This window comes from Castor canadensis, chromosome 18, assembly GCF_047511655.1.
Source record: "Castor canadensis chromosome 18, mCasCan1.hap1v2, whole genome shotgun sequence".
Taxonomy (NCBI): Eukaryota; Metazoa; Chordata; class Mammalia; order Rodentia; family Castoridae; genus Castor; species Castor canadensis.
In genome coordinates this window covers 28,926,647-28,932,646 of record NC_133403.1, presented here as the reverse complement: position 1 = coordinate 28,932,646, position 6,000 = coordinate 28,926,647, and the positions used below count along the sequence as shown (strand labels likewise).

Below are 6,000 nucleotides of genomic sequence, written 5' to 3'. Positions count from 1 at the left end.
ACCTTACAGATGATGATACAGAGGTTCAGAAAAGGCAACAGGCTCAGAGAGGGAGACTGATCACCCAGAGGTCACACAGCTAAACCCTGCCTCCTGTTGAAACAACAGACTAAAACCAATTGCCCTTTCTTGGATGTTCGTAGGAGCACAGTGCTGCGGCAAGCACCCTGCCATTTATGCAGTGAGTGCTTCCTCAATGCCAGGCACCGTGGCCCTTCGCATGGTCATCTCAGTTAATTCTCCCAACCACCCTACGATGTGGGTCTCGAGCCCATTTTACAGTCGAGGAAACTGAGGCTGGCGCTGCAGGCCTGGGCAGCTCCGCGGGAGGCTGGCAGGGCCAGGTGGCGCGCAAGGAGTTAAGCGCCAGGCAGTGCTGTGGCTCCGTGCGAGGAGCGCGCCGGGCTGAGGCGCGCTGCTGCTAGCGGTGGCGGCGGCGGCCACGGCGCGGGGAGCCTGGGCTGGAGACGTGGAGTCCCGGGCCGCCATCGAGGCAGCGGCGGGGACAGCGGGCGACAGGCGAGGCAGCCAGAGCCCCCGTGCCAAGCCGCAGGCGGCGGCCGCACGCGCGGTGCGGGGCCGGCCCGGGCATCCCCGGAGCGGGAGTCTGCGCGGGGCCTCGGCGACGCGGGGCACCGCAGTGCCGCCCGCCCGCCAGCAGCGCGCCCAGGCTCGCGGGAGCCCGGCTTCCACTTCCTCCCGCCGCCGCCCGCCTCCCTGGCTGGCCGGCTGGCGTCGCCACCGCCTCCTCGTCCCGGCCACCGCTGTCGCCGCGGCTGCACCCGGGGCGCGCGCGCTCCCACTTTCCCGCTGGAGGCGCGGAGACCCCTTGCAGCTCTACCGGGGACACAGCCTCCGGGCCCGGCTGCGGGAACCGAGGTGGCGACCACGGAAAGCCCAGGCTCCGCTTCTCTGGATGGCACTGCAGCAGTTGGCAGCTGAGCGGCAGGCGGGACACGGGAGGCGCAGAGAGACCCCAGGCGCCTGCCCAGCTCCGCTGGCAGAGTTTGCAAGTAGCGGCGACTCCTCAGGTAAGGACCAGGGGACCTGGACCTGGTTGGAGGCTCCGTGGATGAGCGGGGCCGAGCTGCTACGAGTGGCCCAGGTCTGCCACTTCCAGTCCCAGCCGCCTTCCCGCAGGCGGGGGCGCAGTGTCCAGAGCCCCAGTGAGGGAACTCCAGTGGTGACAGCCCTGCTAGGCAGATGACAAACTTTCCTCTGGTAGAGCATGGGGCAGGCTGGCTCATCCAGGCCTCCGTCAATCCCTCTGTCCCCCAAAATCCAGCACCCAAGGGCTTGACAATCCCAGCTGGGCCAGGGAGAAGCCAGGGGAGTTTTTAATTTGATTCATGGATTGCCCCTTCTTGGCCAACTCAAGAGTTCCAAGGGAGAAAGAGAGAGTCAAGTTGTTTTTACGGTGTTGGTTTGGGGTGACACTCTTAGGTATAAGCTTCCTGGCACCTGGAAACAGCAGCCAAGGCCACCCAGCAGTGGTTTTGCGCTGTACACCCTGAAGACTTGGGTCTGTCCACTCTGAGGTATGTGTGGATGAGGAGACAGAAGTGGAGACTAGGGGACACATTTGGCCAGATTGTCCCCATCCAAGCCTACAGCAGCTCCAAGTGTCACTCCAAAGCCCAGGAGCCTCCTTGGCTGGGCCACTAAGGGGCAGGGGGGGTTGACCCCTGCATTCCTTGTGCCTTCAAACAGCCTGCTCTTGGAAAAAAAATTGGGGGAGTTGCTTGCTGGGCTGCTCAATGAGATCATTCAAACTGGAGACTGGGGAGACACAAACTTTTTGCAGAAAAAGGGTAAGAAGGGACAGATGGATATGGGATTCTGGCATTTTCACCCCCAGCTCTGGGGACACAGGCATCCACACTCTAGGCCACAGGAAGCTGTGTCAAACTCTGCACGTAGCTCATGAGTTTGGCTGATTGGTTTTCCTCTTATGAAAAGTGGTCTATAGAAAGCAGCTAGTCCCTGAGGGTTGTTTTGGAGCCACCCCTGTGGCCACAGGCCCATAGAGGACATTACTCTTTCTTGTTTCTTTGCGTTGGGCAGGGGTCATCTTTATGTGCTATTTGTCACTTGATATACTTCATGTACCTATGAGACAGGGACTGGAGTTGCCCCTTGTTCAGGCTGGCACCTGCCTCTGGAGAGCCGACACTGCTGTGTTCTTCTTGGATAGCTTGGACATGAGGTGGGATTCTGAGGACCTCCTGCCCTTGCTGGGGATGCTGATCCAGGGCCAGCATAGAAGCTGCTTTCCTAGACTGCCACAACCCAGGAATTCCTCCAAGGCATCAGAGGCCAGGGCTTAATGTTTGGGGGAAAGCGAGCACCAGCTCTGGGTCAGGAGGCCAAGCTCAAATCTGACTTCAGTGTGCTGTGTGACTTTGAGCAAATCACTGGCCTTCCTGGGCTCCAGCAGTTACTTTTCTAAAACGAGGAGTTTAGAGGTTCCCATTCAGATACTCGGTAGCTGTAGGTAATGTCACAGATGAGATTTTCAAAATCCTGGGGCGGGGAGATGCAGTTTGACTTTGAAGAGCCTCAGGTCTTGGATCAGATGGGAGTTTGACCAGTTGTTTGACTCTAATCTCCTGTTCTTTCACTGTAAGAGGGGAACGCTATAGCTCCTGCTTCAGTAGGGGTCGGGAGCCTTGAATGAGATGTGTGTGCGAGCACTTAGTCCTCTAGCAAACTGTGATGGCCACAGGGCTGTCTGTTCTGTTTTGGGGCTTGTGCTCAAGCATCTGGGTGCTATTTCCCCAGGGAGGCTAACTCTGCCCCTCCCTAGCACCAGGCGACCCTCCATTGGGGACAGGATCCTTGTTCTCTCCAACCACCCAATACCTGCTGTCCCCGCCCCCATTCTGGCTCCTCATGAAAGCACCACTGGACCAGCTGCTCCAGTGGGGAGTCCAGGGCAGTCTGGGAGGGCTGGAGGCACCCAGCTGCTGTGTCGCCATGACAACAGGACGTAGAGGTGAGCCGTCTCCATGGTTTCAACTTTGCAGTTGTCTAGGGACCCAGGGCAGAGAAGTTCAGTCTGTCCTGTGTCAGGCATCCAGGCTGCCTGCCGAGAGGCTGGGCAGGCGAGGAGGCTGCTGTTCCCAGTAGGAACAGCCACACCGGGGAAGAGTTTTATAGCCTTGTGGTGGACGGGAGATGCTGAGGTGTTAGGGACCACAGTACACATCTTGTTTCTTTCTGACTGGTTCTGAGGCTTGGTGGGAGGTGGCCCTGGATTCCCACTGACACCACTGGTGGGGAGGACAGAGCTCCTCCTGACTGAGGAGGGGAGGCATTGGTAGGTGCGCAGTAGGGGCTGTGCAGGAGCAGGTCCACTGGGGCTGCAGTCTATGCACTTGACTTCCATCACTGTGAGAAAATGAACAGTTTGCTCTCCTGGTGAAGGTGGGGGCACGTGTGTGTGAATGTCTCATGCAAGTTTGTGCACACATGTTCACGTGAGTGTGGTTGACCTGTGAGCTGTGGAGTGTGTATGTGCACACGTGTGATAGTGTCAGTGTGGGTGTAAACTTGATGTGTGATGGCTGTGTGTGTGCCTGCAGGGGTGAGTTAGTGCAAGCGTGGGTATGTGTTTGAGCTTGTGAGGGTTAAGAGGCTGCGTGTGCTACGTGTGCATCCGTGGCCATGGAGGTATGTGCCTGCACAGGTGTGCATGTCTGCTGTAAGAGTCTGTGTGCAAATACATGTGTGTGAGAAGCTGCACGTGTCTGCCCAGATGCATGTTTGAATAGCTGTGTGTGCAGTCCACATATGTCTGTGTGAACGCTTTTGAATGCCTGCGTGGATGTGAGTGTACACGTGTGTGCAACGATATCAGAGGGAATTGCGTTATGTGCTTATGGGTGTATGTAGCTGTATGATTTCTAGTGTTTCTTCGTGCATAGCTGTGTGGATGTATTTGCAACATTACACACTCAGTTGTCTCTATGTGTGCACCTGTTTGCCATGTCTCTATGAGGTCTCTATGTACACGTCTGAGTATGTGTGCCTGTGAATGTTAAGTGTACATGTGATTGGGTGTTTCTGCGGGTGTGCTTATGTATGTCACAGTGTAAACTTTAGTGTGTCTGTGCACACACATTTCTGAGTGTGCCAGTACGTAGCATTGCACCTCTGTACGTGTGTGTGTGATTCTGAGTGCTGGTTGAAGTGTATTTGTGCATCTGAGTGTGTTTGTGTGCCTGGAGTGTCTCTGACTTGTGTTTATGTGTGTTGCAGTGTAATGCTTGTGCCTGTCTTCGGTGTAGGAGTAAGTTGCTGAGTGTGTGTACCTGGGGTGTTATGTTGCATCTTTGTGCATATCTCTTGATGTACAATTGTGTGTTTCTACATGAGCATACCTGTCTGTGTGGCAGTGTGACTTTTGCTCATGTCTCCTGTGCCTGTCTGAGGTTGTGTCTGAGTGTCTGTAGGGTGTGAACTTGAGGCGGAGGACGGGGCGAACACACCTGGGTGTTGTCAAATGGAAGCCAGCACAGAGTCCACAGGACCACGCTGCTCCCGCTCTTCAGGTCTGAGTTGTGCTCAAGCCGGGCTCCTTCAGAGTGCTGATTCACCACTGGGCCAGCTCTGCCCCATGCTGGGATGTTGCCTTGTGCCTGTCAGTGCTCCAAAGCCCTGTGCATCCCCCATCCCCACCCCTCACAAGACCTGCACCCACATGTCTCTCGGCAGAAGCCTCCACTTAGGACAGTTGCTGAACAAACTGGCAGATGTTAAACGCTCAGGTATAATTTTAGGCAGAAGGACCTAAAATAGGCAGCCTAGGACGTGCCAAACATCTCGACAGCAGTGTTTCTAATTAGGACCAACTTGTTTTCCTTAAATAAACAAATCAAGTGAGGAAAGAAATTGCTGGAGATTAATGGCTCCCCGGAGCAGGTCCAGATGTTGGAAAGATGGGAACCGGGGTGGGACACACGTGGGTCTTTGGTCCTCACAGACTGAAGAGGCTCATGCTTAGGGTCTTTCCAGATGTGGATGGAGAGCTGTGAGACTGGGGCTGACAGCGAGAAGGGCAGTGCTGGGCAGTGTGTGCCCAGTCCACAGTCTGGCCAGGGTGTGGTTAGTGGGGCAGATGTATCACTGGCCTCAGATCTTCCTCCCTGTTATCAGTGCCTTTGACCACGAGAGCTCTCCATTCTTTTCACTCAAGGGACAGGCTTGTCCTCACTTGAGTACAGCCATGTGGCTGGCATTGGCCGTAGGCAAGGTAGAAGTGACACAATGCCTGGTCTCCGCCTGGCTCAAAAGAGCTGCTCTGAAGTGAGTGCCCCCTCCAGAGCCTGATACTAGAATGAGCCTACACCTTGACGAAGAGCCGAGCTCAACCTAGCTCAGCTGAACTCCAGCTGGTCACAAACAGATTAGCCCAAAATAAATATTTCTTCTGACCTATCACTGGCATTGGGGGTTGGTTTGTTACACACCATTCTTGTGTCATAGCTAAATGATGCAATTGCCTGAAAGTAGTCATTTCCTTCTCCTGTTTCACCTTGACACTCATTCGGAGCTGCATAATGAACACCTGTACTGCTCAACATCGCTACCCCATCTCTTCCTTGCTTTACGCTCATCCCAACATGAACAATAACAATAATAGATAACATTTATGGAGTGGTACATACACCGTGCTGGAATGAATGACTATATATCATTTATTTTATATCACCTGTCATTCATAGTGAGCCTACTGGACAGTTTCTGTTACAATCTTTTGTTATCATCTCTGACACCCAGAAAGGTGAATTGATTTATCCAGGCCACACAACCCAGAAAAAACCTTCCTGGGATTTGCACACAGACTACCTGATGTCAGAGACCATGTTTTTAACCGTGAAGTCATATTGCTTGCCCAATTCCAGTAGACATGCCTGACAAAACTGAAGTCGTAGTATAATATTCAGGATTTTCCTCATAGCTCATCTAGAGATTGGGCTAGCAGGAAGGAATCAAGCC

General features: G+C 54.4%; 1 protein-coding gene across 3 annotated transcripts in view; it reads left to right on the top strand.

Moving 5' to 3' along the window:
* Positions 1 to 660: 660 nt before the first annotated feature.
* The window catches only part of Wscd2 (WSC domain containing 2), a 113,072-nt gene continuing 107,732 nt past the window's right edge, over positions 661 to 6,000 (top strand). The window contains exon 1 of one of the 3 annotated variants that reach the window (XM_074061370.1): positions 661 to 1,031. The gene's annotated coding sequence lies outside the window, so the exon portion shown is untranslated. Of the gene's footprint in view, positions 1,032 to 2,642; positions 2,996 to 6,000 lie in introns of those variants that run through there. The other 2 variants (XM_074061366.1, XM_074061369.1) reach the window with 2 other exon arrangements.